We start from the raw sequence: 18,474 nt of genomic DNA on the forward strand, positions 1-18,474 counted from the left end.
TGCAGAGTGAAGAGTCGTCGGAAAACTGTTGATCCCAGGTTGTGTGGTGGACGGCAATCTGGGAGTAGGTATTTAGTCCCTAGGTTCATCTCAGTTTCTCGTACCGGCGGAGGTGGTGGTGGGTACGAGAACTGAGAGGATATCTGTTCTTCTGGATAGTGGGGCCGGGGCTAATCTGGTGGACGCTCGGTTTGCCCGGGTTCAAGGTATGCGATTGAGTGAGTTGGCTAAACCCATCCCCATATTCTCGATCGATGCCAGGCCCCTCGGTCAGGGAAGTTTTTTGCAAGCTGTGCATAACGTAAAACTTCAAGTGGGGGCGATACATAAAGAACTGTTGTCTTGCTACGTGTTGGAGGGTCTTCCCACTCCTCTAGTGTTGGGTCTTCCTTGGTTAACTAAGCATAACCCGGTTATTAATTGGCAATCTAGAGAGATAAGCCAATGGAGTAAATTCTGTAATAAAAACTGCATGAATACGGTCATCGGTGCAGTTACTCCTAGGGTCTTACCTCCATTTCTGGCGGACTTTGAGGATGTATTCTCGGAGAAAGGGTGTCAGGAACTACCTCCTCATCGCGAGTATGACTGTTCTGTAAAACTGCTCCCTGAGGCCAAGTTACCTAAAGCTAGGTTGTATAACCTTTCTGGTCCTGAGAGGCAGGCCATGAAGGATTATATTTCTGAAAGTCTGGCTAAGGGGCATATTAGACCTTCATCTTCACCGGTGGCCGCGGGGTTCTTCTTTGTGAAGAAGAAAGATGGAGGCCTACGCCCTTGCCTGGATTTCCGTGAACTTAATCGGATTACGGTCCGAGATCCGTATCCGCTCCCACTTATTCCCGATCTCTTTAATTAGATCGTGGGCGCCAAATGGTTCTCTAAGTTGGATCTCAGGGGGGCGTACAATCTGATTAGGATGAAGGAGGGGGATGAGTGGAAGACGGCGTTTAACACTCCGGAGGGGCATTATGAGAACCTTGTCATGCCATTCGGTCTGACTAATGCCCCGGCGGTGTTCCAACACTTTGTTAATGACATTTTTCGCCGTCTGGTGGGACAGTTTGTTGTCATATATCTGGATGATATCTTAATTTACTCGCCGGATCTGGTGTCTCATCAGGAGCACGTTAGGCAGGTGTTACAGATCTTGCGGGATAATAAACTGTATGCCAAATGGGAAAAGTGTGTGTTCGCCGTACAGGAACTCCAGTTTTTAGGCTTCCTGGTTTCAGCGTCCGGTTTTCGTATGGACCCTGGGAAAGTGCGGGCAGTTCTTGAGTGGGATCTGCCAGAGAATCTTAAGGCACTGCAACGTTTCCTGGGGTTTGCTAATTATTACCGGAAGTTCATTCGTAATTTCTCGTCCATGGTTAAACCTCTCACAGGCATGACAAAAAAGGGGACGGATTTTTCTAGGTGTTCTGACAAGGCTTGTCAAGCTTTCTCCTCCTTGAAAAAATGTTTTGCCTCGGCACCCATACTCATTCAACCTGATGCGTCACAGCCATTCATTGTAGAGGTAGACGCTTCCGAGGTAGGGGTGGGAGCAGTATTGTCACAAGGTTCGTCCCCTGGTAAGTGGCATCCGTGCGCCTTTTTCTCTAAAAAATTGTCGTCCGCTGAGAGGAATTACGATGTCGGCAATAGGGAACTCTTGGCCATTAAGTTAGCTTTTGAGGAGTGGCGCCATTTTTTAGAGGGGGCAGTCCATCCGGTCACCGTCATCACCGATCACAAGAACCTGCTATATCTGGAGTCCGCAAAACGTCTGAATCCCAGACAAGCTAGGTGGTCATTGTTTTTTACCAGGTTTAATTTTGTCGTTACATATTGTCCTGGGTCAAAAAATGTAAAGGCGGATGCCTTATCTCGTAGTTTCCCTGGGGCCGGGAATACGGATGACCCGGTTCCTATCCTTCAGGAGGGGGTGGTGGTTTCGGCAGTATGCTCTGAGCTTGAGGAGGAGGTATTGGAGGCTCAGGGGGACGCCCCTGTTGGACCTCCAGGGAGACTGTTTGTTCCAGATCAGTTGCGACCATAACTCACCCGGGGAGTAAAGCAATGGTGGATCTCCTCTCGCGTCGGTTTTGGTGGCCTAACTTACATAGGGAGGTGGTAACTTTTGTCGTGTCCTGTAGGGTTTGTGCGCGCTCTAAGACCTCACATACCCGTCCGTCTGGGGCCCTCTTACCTTTGAAGATCCCGGAGCGTCCTTGGACTCATCTGTCTATGGACTTTATTGCGGACCTCCCGCTGTCTTCGGGTAAAACGGTCATACTCGTTGTAGTGGACAGGTTCAGCAAGATGGCACATTTTATCGCTCTTCCTGCTCTTCCTAATGCTAAAACTCTTGCGCAGGTGTTCATTGGGGAGATTGTGAGGCTTCACGGGGTACCCTCCGATGTGGAGTCAGATCGGGGGTCTCAGTTTGTGTCCAAATTCTGGAAGGCATTTTGTACACGGCGGGGGATGCATTTATCGTTCTCATCGGCTTTTCATCCTCAGACCAATGGTCAGACGGAACGTATGAACCAGAGCTTGGAGACATATCTCCGGTGTTTTGTGTCAGAGAACCAGGAGGACTGGGCTTCTTTCTTACCTCTGGCAGAGTTTGCTCTTAATAATAGGCGGAGCGAGTCCACTGGTAAGTCCCCGTTTTTTAGGGCATATGGTTTTCACCCCCAGTTTTGTACTTTCAGTAGGGGGGGCTCTTCGGGGATTCCTGAGGAGGAACGATTTTCCTCATCACTCGCTTCAGTATGGAGAGGGGTGCTGAAGAATCTGAATACTATGGGGAACCGATACAAACGTATGGCTGATAGGAGGAGAGTGTCTGGTCCGGACCTAAGTGTGAACGATCGGGTATGGTTGTCTACCAGGAATATAAAACTTAAGGTTCCCTCCTGGAAACTGGGTCCCAGGTTCATCGGGCCATACAGGATCAGTTCTATAATTAATCCGGTGGCATTCCGTCTTGACCTCCCCCCTACGTTTAAAATTCACAACGTGTTCCACAGATCGTTGCTTAAGAGGTATGTGGCGCCGGTGATACCGTCACCTTTACCTCCCCCTCCAGTGGTGGTCAATGGTAACTTGGAGTTCCAGGTATCGAAGGTCATCGATTCACGCTTTAATCGCCGGTCCCTTCAGTACCTGGTTCATTGGAAGGGGTATGGTCCTGAGGAGAGGATGTGGGTTCCTGCGTCGGATATTAACGCGGACCGATTAGTTCGGGCCTTCCACACGACTCACCCGGATAAACCTGGCCCTGAGGGTCCGGAGGCCCCTCGTAGAAGGGGGGGTACTGTCACGGGTGTGTCGCCACGAAGATCGTCACGATTACACAGCCTGACTTCTCGCAGCTGAGTTTTTGGTGTTTTGTGTTTTTCGGCAGTGAGGGAGTTAACTCTCTCTCTCTGTGCTAGACGAGGTCCAGCCTCGCCCAGCTGCAATCAATGCTGCAGTAGTGGGACTCCTTCAAATGCCTGCCGGTCTGTTAGGGAAGTGTCGGTGAAAGCATTTCATACAGACAAACAGAGCGGATCGTGGTATTTTGGGGTTCTGAGCTAAGTGTATTTGGTGTGGTTTTTCCCTTCCTCGCTTTATCATTTATCTCCTTTCCCGTTGATGTTCCCTCTGTAGTGGTGGTGTAGTTTTTGTATGCAAGGTGGTTTTTGGTTTGACCCTTGTACTGTCTCGTTCGTCTTAGTACTGAGTGTTGGCATATTATTTCCTGTCCCCTATTGTTGTGATCGGGGTCCTTCTCAGGACTAGATTACTGAGGTGCAGGGATCCTCAGGAGGTAGGGGTTACGCTGGCGGCCTGGACCTCTGTACCTTTAACAGTACCTCCAGGTAGAGGGATTAGTCAGGCCCCCAGCTTAGGGTCAGCTTAGGCCCCTGACCTCCTGTACGCAGAGTCAGTGTGACAGATAAGTCCTTACATTGTAAAGTAATAATCTGTATATTCCATGAGACCACAATGTCCAGTTCTGGGGCAGGCGAAGACATACCATGAGAGTAATTGGGGCTATATCATCCAGAATTCCTGTATGAGATACAGTTGGTGATGTTGATGTCTGCCTTGTTTGTATGTGGTGGTGTTTTTTTTTATAAGCGTTCTCTGTTATGTGTGGTTTTTGTTTTATACAGCAAAAGAAGAAAAGATCATGAGCCATCTCCTTCTCTGTCTGATGATGACAAAGACAATAAGAAGGAAAGCAGAGATGAGGAATTCAAAGGCCCAATGGAGCCCAAAGAATACCCAGGTTTTCCAGGGATCAGTAGGCCCAGGGGCACATCTGTAAGTTTTAATGATCTATATAGTGAGTATTAGTTAAGTTTGTGTCAATTGATGGATATGTAAGACTGCAACATCTTCACAAATTTTTGTATGGTAAAATGTGGACACTTCAGCTAACTCCACCCAATACTAACTTTATTTTAAGAACATTTATTAGGAACCATCATTATGCATTACTACTTTCTGGCCACAAGCAGAGAGAGAGAATGTCTTGCTACTACACTATGGGTCTGATTCATCACAGCTTTTATGCCTGATTTCTGGTATTGAAGCTTTGAAAAGTTGCAAAATGTTGACACAACGTGGGGCTGTGCTAAAAGTTTGCAACTTATGATGTTCTCACAGTATTTTCCCTCAGCTTTGACAATGTCGGCGGAGCTGGGCAGGACGTGGCAACCCGCACTCATCAAATTCATGATGAGAGACAGCATTCCTTACCCCACAAATCTTACGTCAATCTCTGACTGGAGTAAGATTTGTATCGAGACACACAAGGAGCTGCACGCCACTTGTCAGATACTTCTTATTCATTAAAAGGCATGGATGTCTGACTCCAGCAAGCCCCCCCTCCCACGACGTGAAAATCGCTTGTCTTGATGAATCGGGGCCTGTATGTCAAGATTTTCAGCAAGCCAGCAGAGTGTCTCTACAAATCTACATCTAATATTGACTCATTCTCTGCTCTTATTACTAATGTTAAGTAGATGGAACATTGCAAACTTGCTTTTTCCAAGTCATAAACAGTAACTTTCATTTCACTTTTTATTTAGTAAATCAATAGTACACATGAAAATAAGAAACTTTGTAATATGTCTTATCAGAGAAATCTGATTCTGTCTCTGTCAAATCTGATCTTTCATTTTTATAATTCACATATCAGAGATAACATCTGGTGTTCAATGAAGAAAGATGATTACATTAAATATAGGAGATGTCAGCTACTACTAATAAAATTCTATGTAGATCGGAGGAGGAGGAGGAGGGAGGAGTTAGAGGCAGAGTTCCTCCCACCTCCCCCACACTCCCATCTACTTAGGAGATATCAGTGTAGCACCCTGAGGATTCGGCTGCTACAGGAGTATTGCACCTCAACCCAGAGGTGTGATATTCCACTCCCGGGTAAGGATGGAGTGTGGGACTGAGCTCGGTAGGCTGCATGCACTACACACATCCCATTTCCGAGGAGCAGGCCGACGGTACTCCCACTTAGAAATGTGCAGGTACGACCGAGCCTGTTCCTGGCTGGAGTGGGAGGGGGGTGGAACATCCCAAGTAGTGTAGGGGCAGATAGGGGGAGCAGCCTGGGTAAAGATAGGAGCTCATTGGGTGCTGGTCACCTGAGCTCACACATAGAGGGTTATATAAGGTGGGGACCAACTAAGATCAGGGTCAGTTGCAGAGGACAAGTCAGTTGTCAGAGAGCAAGCAGAGAGGAGGAGCAGAGGAGAAGAACGGCCCAGAGTGAGAGAGGAGAAGAGAAAGAGAGAGACCCAGAGGGGGAGCAAGAAAGGACTCTAAGATCCCAAATATAATCCCCGGGTGAAGAGTCGGCACAGGGTACCGGAACCCAAACTGGTGGGGGCAAAAACACACCCTAGCCAGAGACCGGAGGCCGTGGGCAGCATCTGCCACGGCCACCCACCACATCCACCCCGAAGGCATACCACGTGGAGGGTCAGGGAACCCAAGGCCAAGGGTGTCCCAACAGAAGGCCCGAGGGAGCTGGACCTAGGTGGATCACTGGTGGGGACGGCCAGAGAACGGGACAGAAGGAGAGCTCAGGGCCACGCTCCGGACTTGTTTGGGGGTTGGCTGGATCCAGGACCTGGTGGACGCAGCACGGCTCGGGTGGTCACTTGAAGCTGGAGTGACCAGTACAACATCTGCAGTAAGTAAACACCCTAAACTGCACAACCCGACTCTGTCTTTAATTGCCGTCTGCACTGCACCACCACAACCCCCATCCTCTGCACCTGTCCCCCTGAGGCTATACCCCACCCGTTGGGGGTTATACTATCCAAGCTGCGCACCCTCCATCAGCCTCAGCGGACCCTGCCGCAGCGGCGGGCACAGTGACCGCATCACAACGGGTGGCGTAGTCGACACAAAAGAACTCTTAATAACATCTGTAGGACTGCCACATACAACTGAGTTTGACACCCTGGGCACGGACCGGGTCACAGCCGCTCGGAAGACTACAACCCCCATCTGATCCGGCTCCGGATATTCCCCTTAAAGAATATGGCCCAGGGGGCGCGTCATCAGCTGCTCCTGATAAGATCCTATGTAGATCGGAGGAGGGAGGAGTTAGAGGCAGAGCTCCTCCCACCTCCCCCACACTCCCATCTACTTAGGAGATATCAGCTGCTCCTGATAAGATCCTATGTAGATCAGAGGAGGAGGAGGAGGGAGGAGTTAGAGGCAGAGCTCCTCCCACCTCCCCCACACTTCCATCTACTTAGAAGATATCAGCTGCTCCTGAAAAGATCCTATGAAGATAGGAGGAGGAGGAGGAGGAGGGAGGAGTTAGAGGCATAGTTCCTCCCACCTCCCCCACACTCCCATCTACTTAGGAGATATCAGCTGCTCCTGATAAGATCCTATGTAGATCGGAGGAGGGAGGAGTTAGAGGCAGAGCTCCTCCCACCTCCCCCACACTCCCATCTACTTAGGAGATATCAGCTGCTCCTGATAAGATCCTATGTAGATCAGAGGAGGAGGAGGAGGGAGGAGTTAGAGGCAGAGCTCCTCCCACCTCCCCCACACTCCCATCTACTTAGAAGATATCAGCTGCTCCTGATAAGATCCTATGTAGATCAGAGGAGGAGGAGGAGGGAGGAGTTAGAGGCAGAGCTCCTCCCACCTCCCCCACACTCCCATCTACTTAGAAGATATCAGCTGCTCCTGATAAGATCCTATGAAGATAGGAGGAGGAGGAGGAGGAGGAGGGAGGAGTTAGAGGCAGAGCTCCTCCCACCTCCCCCACACTCCCATCTACTTAGGAGATATCAGCTGCTCCTGATAAGATCCTATGTAGATAGGAGGAGGAGGAGGGAGGAGTTAGAGGCAGAGCTCCTCCCACCTCCCCCACACTCCCATCTACTTAGGAGATATTAGCTGCTCCTGATAAGATCCTATGTAGATCGGAGGAGAAGGGAGGAGTTAGAGGCAGAGCTCCTCCCACCTCCCCCACACTCCCATCTACTTAGGAGATATCAGCTGCTCCTGATAAGATCCTATGTAGAGAGGAGGAGGAGGAGGAGGGAGGAGTTAGAGGCAGAGCTCCTCCCACCTCCCCCACACTCCCATCTACTTAGGAGATATCAGCTGCTCCTGATAAGATCCTATGTAGATCAGAGGAGGAGGAGGAGGGAGGAGTTAGAGGCAGAGCTCCTCCCACCTCCCCCACACTCCCATCTACTTAGGAGATATTATCTGCTCCTGATAAGATCCTATGTAGATCGGAGGAGGAGGGAGGAGTTAGAGGCAGAGCTCCTCCCACCTCCCCCACACTCCCATCTACTTAGGAGATATCACCTGCTCCTGATAAGATCCTATGTAGATCGGAGGAGGAGGAGGGAGGAGTTAGAGGCAGAGCTCCTCCCACCTCCCCCACACTCCCATTCACTTAGGCGATATCAGCTGCTCCTGATAAGATCCTATGTAGATCAGAGGAGGGAGGGAGGAGTTAGAGGCAGAGCTCCTCCCACCTCCCCCACACTCCCATCTACTTAGGAGATATCAGCTGCTCCTGATAAGATACTATGTAGATCGGAGGAGGAGGGAGGAGTTAGAGGCAGAGCTCCTCCCACCTCCCCCACACTCCCATCTACTTAGGAGATATCAGCTGCTCCTGATAAGATCCTATGTAGATCGGAGGAGGGAGGAGTTAGAGGCAGAGCTCCTCCCACCTCCCCACACTCCCATCTACTTAGGAGATATCAGCTGCTCCTGATAAGATCCTATGTAGATCGGAGGAGGGAGGAGTTAGAGGCAGAGCTCCTCCCACCTCCCCCACACTCCCATCTACTTAGGAGATATCAGCTGCTCGTGATAAGATCCTATATAGATGAGAGGAGGAGGAGGGAGGAGTTAGAGGCAGAGCTCCTCCCACCACCCCCACACTCCCATCTCCTTAGGAGATATCAGCTGCTCCTGATAAGATCCTATGAAGATCAGAGGAGGAGGAGGAGGGAGGAGTTAGAGGCAGAGCTCCTCCCACCTCCCCCACACTCCCATCTACTTAGGAGATATCAGCTGCTCCTGATAAGATCCTATGTAGATCGGAGGAGGAGGAGGAGGGAGGAGTTAGAGGCAGAGCTCCTCCCACCTTCCCCACACTCCCATCTACTTAGGAGATATCAGCTGCTCCTGATAAGATCCTATGTAGATCAGAGGAGGAGGGAGGAGTTAGAGGCAGAGCTCCTCCCACCTCCCCCACACTCCCATCTACTTAGGAGATATCAGCTGCTCCTGATAAGATCCTATGTAGATCGGAGGAGGAGGAGTTAGAGGAAGAGTTCCTCCCACCTCCCCCACACTCCCAACTCCTTACGAGATATCAGCTGCTCCTGATAAGATCCTATGTAGATCGGAGGAGGAGGAGGGAGGAGTTAGAGGCAGAGCTCCTCCCACCTCCCCCACACTCCCATCTACTTAGGAGATATCAGCTGCTCCTGATAAGATCCTATGTAGATCGGAGGAGGAGGAGGAGGAGGAGGGAAGAGTTAGAGGCAGAGCTCCTCCCACCTCCCCCACACTCCCATCTCCTTAGGAGATATCAGCTGATCCTGATAAGATCCTATGTAGATCGGAGGAGGAGGAGGGAGGAGTTAGAGGCAGAGCTCCTCCCACCTCTCCCACACTCCCATCTACTTAGGAGATATCAGCTGCTCCTGATAAGATCCTATGTAGATCAGAGGAGAAGGAGGAGGGAGAAGTTAGAGGCAGAGCTCCTCCCACCTCCCCCACACTCCCATCTACTTAGGAGATATCAGCTGCTCCTGATAAGATCCTATGTAGATCGGAGGAGGGAGAAGTTAGAGGCAGAGCTCCTCCCACCTCCCCAACACTCCCATCTACTTAGGAGATATTAGCTGCTCCTGATAAGGTCCTATGTAGATCGGAGGCGGGAAGAGAGAGGAGTTAGAGGCAGAGCTCCTCCCACCTCCCCCACACTCCCATCTACTTAGGAGATATCAGCTGCTCCTGATAAGATCCTATGTAGATCGGAGGAGGGAGGAGTTAGAGGCAGAGCTCCTCCCACCTCCCCCACACTCCCATCTACTTAGGAGATATCAGCTGCTCCTGATAAGATCCTATGTAGATCAGAGGAGGAGGAGGAGTTAGAGGAAGAGCTCCTCCCACCTCCCCCACACTCCCATCTACTTAGGAGATATCAGCTGCTCCTGATAAGATCCTATGTAGATCGGAGGAAGAGGAGGAGGGAAGAGTGAGAGGCAGAGCTCCTCCCACCTCCCCCACACTCCCATCTACTTAGGAGATATCAGCTGCTCCTGATAAGATCCTATGTAGATCGGAGGAGGAGGAGGAGGGAGGAGTTAGAGGCAGAGCTCCTCCCACCTCCCCCACACTCCCATCTACTTAGGAGATATCAGCTGCTCCTGATAAGATCCTATGTAGATCGGAGGAGGAGGAGGGAGGAGTTAGAGGCAGAGCTCCTCCCACCTCCCCCACACTCCCATCTACTTAGGAGATATCAGCTGCTCCTGATAAGATCCTATGTAGATCGGAGGAGGAGGAGGAGGGAGGAGTTAGAGGCAGAGCTCCTCCCACCTCCCCCACACTCCCATCTACTTAGGAGATATCAGCTGCTCCTGATAAGATCCTATGTAGATCGGAGGAGGGAGGAGTTAGAGGCAGAGCTCCTCCCACCTCCCCCACACTCCCATCTACTTAGGAGATATCAGCTGCTCCTGATAAGATCCTATGTAGATCGGAGGAGGGAGGAGTTAGAGGCAGAGCTCCTCCCACCTCCCCCACACTCCCATCTACTTAGGAGATATCAGCTGCTCCTGATAAGATCCTATGTAGAGGGGAGAGGATGGAGGAGTTAGAGGCAGAGCTCCTCCCACCTCCCCCACACTCCCATCTACTTAGGAGATATCAGCTGCTCCTGATAAGATCCTCTGTAGATCGGAGGAGGGAGGAGTTAGAGGCAGAGCTCCTCCCACCTCCCCCACACTCCCATCTACTTAGGAGATATTAGCTGCTCCTGATAAGATCCTATGTAGATCAGAGGAGAAGGAGGAGGGAGGAGTTAGAGGCAGAGCTCCTCCCACCTCCCCCACACTCCCATCTACTTAGGAGATATCAGCTGCTCCTGATAAGATCCTATGTAGATCGGAGGAGGGAGAAGTTAGAGGCAGAGCTCCTCCCACCTCCCCAACACTCCCATCTACTTAGGAGATATTAGCTGCTCCTGATAAGGTCCTATGTAGATCGGAGGCGGGAAGAGAGAGGAGTTAGAGGCAGAGCTCCTCCCACCTCCCCCACACTCCCATCTACTTAGGAGATATCAGCTGCTCCTGATAAGATCCTATGTAGATCGGAGGAGGGAGGAGTTAGAGGCAGAGCTCCTCCCACCTCCCCCACACTCCCATCTACTTAGGAGATATCAGCTGCTCCTGATAAGATCCTATGTAGATCAGAGGAGGAGGAGGAGTTAGAGGAAGAGCTCCTCCCACCTCCCCCACACTCCCATCTACTTAGGAGATATCAGCTGCTCCTGATAAGATCCTATGTAGATCGGAGGAAGAGGAGGAGGGAAGAGTGAGAGGCAGAGCTCCTCCCACCTCCCCCACACTCCCATCTACTTAGGAGATATCAGCTGCTCCTGATAAGATCCTATGTAGATCGGAGGAGGAGGAGGAGGGAGGAGTTAGAGGCAGAGCTCCTCCCACCTCCCCCACACTCCCATCTACTTAGGAGATATCAGCTGCTCCTGATAAGATCCTATGTAGATCGGAGGAGGAGGAGGGAGGAGTTAGAGGCAGAGCTCCTCCCACCTCCCCCACACTCCCATCTACTTAGGAGATATCAGCTGCTCCTGATAAGATCCTATGTAGATCGGAGGAGGAGGAGGAGGGAGGAGTTAGAGGCAGAGCTCCTCCCACCTCCCCCACACTCCCATCTACTTAGGAGATATCAGCTGCTCCTGATAAGATCCTATGTAGATCGGAGGAGGGAGGAGTTAGAGGCAGAGCTCCTCCCACCTCCCCCACACTCCCATCTACTTAGGAGATATCAGCTGCTCCTGATAAGATCCTATGTAGATCGGAGGAGGGAGGAGTTAGAGGCAGAGCTCCTCCCACCTCCCCCACACTCCCATCTACTTAGGAGATATCAGCTGCTCCTGATAAGATCCTATGTAGATCGGAGGAGAAGGAGGGAGTAGTTAGAGGCAGAGCTCCTCCCACCTCCCCCACACTCCCATCTCCTTAGGAGATATCAGCTGCTCCTGATAAGATCCTATGTAGATCGGAGGAGGAGGAGGAGGAGGAGGGAGGAGTTAGAGGCAGAGCTCCTCCCACCTCCCCCACACTTCCATCTACTTAGGAGATATCAGCTGCTCCTGATAAGATCCTATGTAGATCAGAGGAGGAGGAGGAGGGAGGAGTTAGAGGCAGAGCTCCTCCCACCTCCCCCACACTCCCATCTACTTAGGAGATATCAGCTGCTCCTGATAAGATCCTATGTAGATCGGAGGAGGAGGGAGGAGTTAGAGGCAGAGCTCCTTCCACCTCCCCCACACTCCCATCTACTTAGGAGATATCAGCTGCTCCTGATAAGATCCTATGTAGATCGGAGGAGGAGGGAGGAGTTAGAGGCAGAGCTCCTCCCACCTCCCCCACACTCCCATTTACTTAGCAGATATTAGCTGCTCCTGATAACATCCTATGTAGATCGGAGGAGGAGGGAGGAGTTAGAGGCAGAGCTCCTCCCACCTCCCCCACACTCCCATCTACTTAGGAGATATCAGCTGCTCCTGATAAGATCCTATGTAGATCGGAGGAGGGAGGAGTTAGAGGCAGAGCTCCTCCCACCACCCCCACACTCCCATCTAGTTAGGAGATATCAGCTGCTCCTGATAAGATCCTATGTAGATGGAAGGAGGAGGAGAAGGGAGGAGTTAGAGGCAGAGCTCCTCCCACCTCCCCCACACTCCCATCTACTTAGGAGATATCAGCTGCTCCTGATAAGATCCTATGTAGATCGGAGGAGGAGGGAGGAGTTAGAGGCAGAGCTCCTCCCACCTCCCCCACACTCCCATCTACTTAGGAGATATCAGCTGCTCCTGATAAGATCCTATGTAGATCGGAGGAGGGAGGAGTTAGAGGCAGAGCTCCTCCCACCTCCCCCACACTCCCATCTACTTAGGAGATATCAGCTGCTCCTGATAAGATCCTATATAGATGAGAGGAGGAGGAGGGAGGAGTTAGAGGCAGAGCTCCTCCCACCTCCCCCACACTCCCATCTCCTTAGGAGATATCAGCTGCTCCTGATAAGATCCTATGTAGATCGGAGGAGGAGGAGGAGGAGGAGGGAAGAGTTAGAGGCAGAGCTCCTCTCACCTCCCCCACACTCCCATCTCCTTAGGAGATATCAGCTGATCCTGATAAGATCCTATGTAGATCGGAGGAGGAGGAGGGAGGAGTTAGAGGCAGAGCTCCTCCCACCTCTCCCACACTCCCATCTACTTAGGAGATATCAGCTGCTCCTGATAAGATCCTATGTAGATCAGAGGAGAAGGAGGAGGGAGGAGTTAGAGGCAGAGCTCCTCCCACCTCCCCCACACTCCCATCTACTTAGGAGATATCAGCTGCTCCTGATAAGATCCTATGTAGATGGGAGGAGAAGGGAGGAGTTAGAGGCAGAGCTCCTCCCACCTCCCCCACACTCCCATCTCCTTAGGAGATATCAGCTGCTCCTGATAAGATCCTATGTAGATCGGAGGAGGAGGAGGGAGGAGTTAGAGGCAGAGCTCCTCCCACCTCCCCCACACTCCCATCTCCTTAGGAGATATCAGCTGCTCCTGATAAGATCCTATGTAGAGGGGAGAGGATGGAGGAGTTAGAGGCAGAGCTCCTCCCACCTCCCCCACACTCCCATCTCCTTAGGAGATATCAGCTGCTCCTGATAAGATCCTATGTAGATCGGAGGAGGAGGTGGAGGAGGAGGGAGGAGTTAGAGGCAGAGCTCCTCCCACCTCCCCCACACTCCCATCTACTTAGGAGATATCAGCTGCTCCTGATAAGATCTTATGTAGATGGGAGGAGAAGGGAGGAGTTAGAGGCAGAGCTCCTCCCACCTCCCCCACACTCCCATCTCCTTAGGAGATATCAGCTGCTCCTGATAAGATCCTATGTAGATCGGAGGAAGAGGAGGAGGGAAGAGTTAGAGGCAGAGCTCCTCCCACCTCCCCCACACTCCCATCTACTTAGGAGATATCAGCTGCTCCTGATAAGATCCTATGTAGATGGGAGGAGAAGGGAGGAGTTAGAGGCAGAGCTCCTCCCACCTCCCCCACACTCCCATCTCCTTAGGAGATATCAGCTGCTCCTGATAAGATCCTATGTAGATCGGAGGAGGAGGAGGGAGGAGTTAGAGGCAGAGCTCCTCCCACCTCCCCCACACTCCCATCTACTTAGGAGATATCAGCTGCTCCTGATAAGATCCTATGTAGATCGGAGGAGGAGGAGGAGGGAGGAGTTAGAGGCAGAGCTCCTCCCACCTCCCCCACACTCCCATCTACTTAGGAGATATCAGCTGCTCCTGATAAGATCCTATGTAGATCGGAGGAGGGAGGAGTTAGAGGCAGAGCTCCTCCCACCTCCCCCACACTCCCATCTGACGCGCCCCCTGGGACATATTCCTTTTTGAGGGGAATACCCGGCACCGGATCAGATGGGGGGTTGTAGTCTCCGAGCGGCTGTGACCCGGCCCCGTGCCCAGGGCGTCAAGCTCAGTGTTATGTGGCAGTCCTTACTGATGTTATTAAAGTTCGTTGTGTCGACTACGCCACCCGTTGTGATGCGGCCACTGTGGCCGCCGCTGCTGCAGGGTCCGCTGAGGCTGATGGTGGGTGCGCAGCTTGGTGGGATAACCCCCAACGGGAGGGGTATAGCCTCAGAGGGGACAGGCGCAGAGGATGGGGGTTGTGGTGGTGCAGTGCAGCCGGTAATGATGACAGACTCGGGTTGTGCAGTTAAGGGTCTTTACTTACTGCAGATGTTCCTGGTCACTCTAGCTCCAAGTGACCTCCCGAGCCGTGCTGCGTCCACCAGGTCCTGGATCCGGCCAACCCCCAAACAAGTCCGGAGCGTGGCCCTGAGCTCTCCCTCTGTCCTTTCTTCAGCCGTCCCCACCAGTGATTCACCTAAATCCAGCTCCCTCGGGCCTTCTGTTGGGCAACCTTTGGCCTCAGGTTCCCTGACCCTCCATGTGGTGTGCCTTCAGGGTGAATGTAGTGGGTGACCGTGACAGACACTGCCCACGGTCTCCGGTCTCTGGCTGGGGAATGTCTTTGCCCCCACCAGCTTGGGTTCCGGTACCCTTCTGCTGACTCCTCACCCGGTGTTCTTATTTGGGTTCTTGGGTCCCTTCTTTGTCCCCCTCTGGGTCTTTCTGCACTCCACTCTCTCTCCAGGGCTGTTGTTTCTTTCTCTCTCTTGCTGCAGGCTTGTCCTCTGCATCTGACTTCCTCTCTGCGTCTGACCCTGATCTTTGATGGTGCCCACCTTATATACACCCTCTATGTGTGAGCTCAGGTGACCAGCACCCAATGAGCTCCTATCACTACCCAGACTGCTCCCCCTATCTGCCCCTACACTACATGGGATGTTCCTCCCCCCTCCCACTCCAGCCAGGAACAGGCTCGGTCGCACCTGCACATTTCTAAGTGGGAGTGCCGTCGGCCTGCTCCTCTGGAATGGGATGTATGTAGTGCATGCAGTCTATCTGAGCTCAGTTCCACACTCCTTCCTTACCCGGGAGTGGAATATCACACCTCTGGGTTGAGGTGCAATACCCCTGTAGCAGCCGAATCCTCAGGGTGCTACATTCCCCCCTGGTAAATCACAGCACGTCCTCGGGCTGCAAGACATAAAACACCAAAACATACAAATTTTTATAAACATGTAAAACACATAAAACATATATATATAAAACTTTCTCGTCGTCTTTTTCTTTCTTCCTCCTCTGGTCACCGTGCAACTCGTGACCAGGTAAAGTGCGACAGTCTTTTGAAAAACAGTTTCTCATATAAAACCGGTAGGGGCGCTTTAGGAAGCGCAACTATGTACAGGGAAATTTTGGCCGTTCTCAGTCCCCGGCCAGGTAAAGGGAAAGGGATGGCTGCTCACAGTCCTCAGCCTGGTATGGAAGGGGTCACACAGGTAAACAGTTCACTGGTCCCAACGGGGACTACTTTAGCAGCAACGGTTGCTTGGGTACCCCGACGGGTAACTATGTACAGTCCTTTGTACTATTTCAGTCATAGTACCTTCTAGCCTTGAACCCGTCCGGGTCTTCTGGCTCCTCCTCCCTACACCGCAACTCCTCCTCCGTCAGGCGGTGCACGTGGAGGGCATAAGGTCCCTTGGCACACTTGTGCCGGGTGAACGTTACCTCGTCACCGACGTAGAGGTCACGGCCTTTGTGACCCTCTGGCAGGTGGGACTCGACGTCCCGTCGAGTAACGAAGACGTCACCCATGGTGTTCCGGTCCCTTATGAAGCCCCACCCATGCTGCGCATTAAACTTTATTACCGTCCCGATGGTACGGGGACGATCTGCTGCACAGGGGTCCCTCCTAGTCCGGCTCTTCTGCTCCGCGCTGCGGGTCTGGGCCCATTGCTCTCTGGCCCGCCTCTCCTCCCGCTCTCTCTTGAACTCTGCCAGCTGTTGACGGCAACACTCGGTACGCTCTGCTGCAGCTGCCCGAGTCTCTCCGGTGAACCCCATCAAATCTTCTCCCGTGGGGTCCCACACGAACTGGGCTTCCTCGAGTGGAGGCGAGACCCGAGTCACGGGCTTCGGAGCCGGGATTAGGGGCTCACACAAGGGCCCCAACTTCTTTTGTCGCTCCAGTTCCAAGAATTCTTTGGGCCAGATGAAAGGCCGCCCGTCCGGCCACGTTAGCTGGCTGAAGGGGTCCTCTCCCAGATATGGCACCCTTGGTGTTGCGGGTGCGGGCGCGATGGTGGGGGCGCCCAGGTTGCCCAGGCCTTGCGGCCAGGCCGGGGGCATCTGGAAGGTAAATGGAACTGTTAGGACGGCGGCGCCCTGGGCTACCTGGCCTTGCGACCAGGCCGGAGGCTCCGCGGAGGTAGATGGCTCTGCTGGGGATGCGGCGCCCGGAAACGCTAGGCCCTGCGACCAGGCCGGAGGCTCCTCCTCCTTCGCCACGCTCCGGGTCACGACGCGTGACGTCACCGGGGTCGCGACGGCGGCTTCCGGTCGGGGCCTAGTCGGTGGCGGTGTCATGGCGGTCTCGGGTACGGCCGGGGGACCTTCGGGCTCTGCGACGGGGAGCTGGGGCAGGTAAGCGGTCTTCCGGTATGGGGTATAGGCGTCCCCCTTACCTGCTGCCATGCGTCTCGCTCCCTCTTCTGCGCCGTCTCCGGCCTTGGGTCCTCCCGCGTCATCCGCAGAGGCAGTCGATGTCTTCTTCCAAGGGAGCGGGCTCCGTGGACGGGTTCCAGCTTGCTGGGCCATCTCCCGGCCCCACTCCGCCAGGATCTCCCTCTGCACTCGGGCCATCCTTCCCGCGAGGCCCTCCAGGGCACTCCGCGCGCACTCCCGGTCTCGGGGGAGCTGCGCTAGGATCTCCGCTAAGCCTAGCGGGGTTGTTGACTCCAGCAGGCTCTTGACCATCGGGTCGGTGCTGCTCTGCTCTGCTTCCGGCAGGCTCCTGGCCAGCGGGCCGGTGCTGCTCTGCTCTCCTCCTTCTTCCTCCAGCAGGCTCCTGGCCAGCGGGCCGGTGCTGCTCTGCTGCCGCTCCATTCCCGGGTCTATTCTTTCTCTCCTCGACTCCGGGTGCTCTCGCTCTCGACACCTTGTCTCCGGGTGCGCTCGTTCTAGACCGCTCCAAGCGACACCCATTTTTTCTCTTTTCTTTCGTCTCCTCCCACTTCGAGGGCGGTCCCGGGGCAACTCGGTGACTGTCAGCTCCAGGGGGAGTTCTTTCACGCTGACAGACACCTCCAGCATCACAGTCTCTGTTGGTGGGGGCGGTTTCCACTTTTGGCGCCATTTTCTGTCCCGGCCCACGATGGGAGGTGGCCTCTTGCTCTCCTTTGGCACGCCCATAATGGCGTCCGCTGCTCTTCCAAGGCGGGAAATCTGCGGTTTTGGCGGGAATCGCTTCCCAGTGGCGGGAAACTCTGCAGATGGCGGGAACAAGCTGGAAATGGCGGACAATCGGCGGGAAACGACTGGTGATGGAGTCCGATGGCGTGGACCCTCCGGAACCGGCAGGAGTCTTCTTTCTGAGGTAAACTTGCACTTTTCTTCAGGCACGCAGTACCCGGGTGTTGCGGGCACGTAATCCTGCCGACTACGCCAAAGTTGACGCGCCCCCTGGGACATATTCCTTTTTGAGGGGAATACCCGGCACCGGATCAGATGGGGGGTTGTAGTCTCCGAGCGGCTGTGACCCGGCCCCGTGCCCAGGGCGTCAAGCTCAGTGTTATGTGGCAGTCCTTACTGATGTTATTAAAGTTCGTTGTGTCGACTACGCCACCCGTTGTGATGCGGCCACTGTGGCCGCCGCTGCTGCAGGGTCCGCTGAGGCTGATGGTGGGTGCGCAGCTTGGTGGGATAACCCCCAACGGGAGGGGTATAGCCTCAGAGGGGACAGGCGCAGAGGATGGGGGTTGTGGTGGTGCAGTGCAGCCGGTAATGATGACAGACTCGGGTTGTGCAGTTAAGGGTCTTTACTTACTGCAGATGTTCCTGGTCACTCTAGCTCCAAGTGACCTCCCGAGCCGTGCTGCGTCCACCAGGTCCTGGATCCGGCCAACCCCCAAACAAGTCCGGAGCGTGGCCCTGAGCTCTCCCTCTGTCCTTTCTTCAGCCGTCCCCACCAGTGATTCACCTAAATCCAGCTCCCTCGGGCCTTCTGTTGGGCAACCTTTGGCCTCAGGT

The sequence above is a fragment of the Phyllobates terribilis genome, unplaced genomic scaffold (assembly GCF_046119375.1).
Source record: "Phyllobates terribilis strain yellow unplaced genomic scaffold, ASM4611937v1 Scaffold_21__1_contigs__length_20361869, whole genome shotgun sequence".
Taxonomy (NCBI): domain Eukaryota; kingdom Metazoa; phylum Chordata; class Amphibia; order Anura; family Dendrobatidae; genus Phyllobates; species Phyllobates terribilis.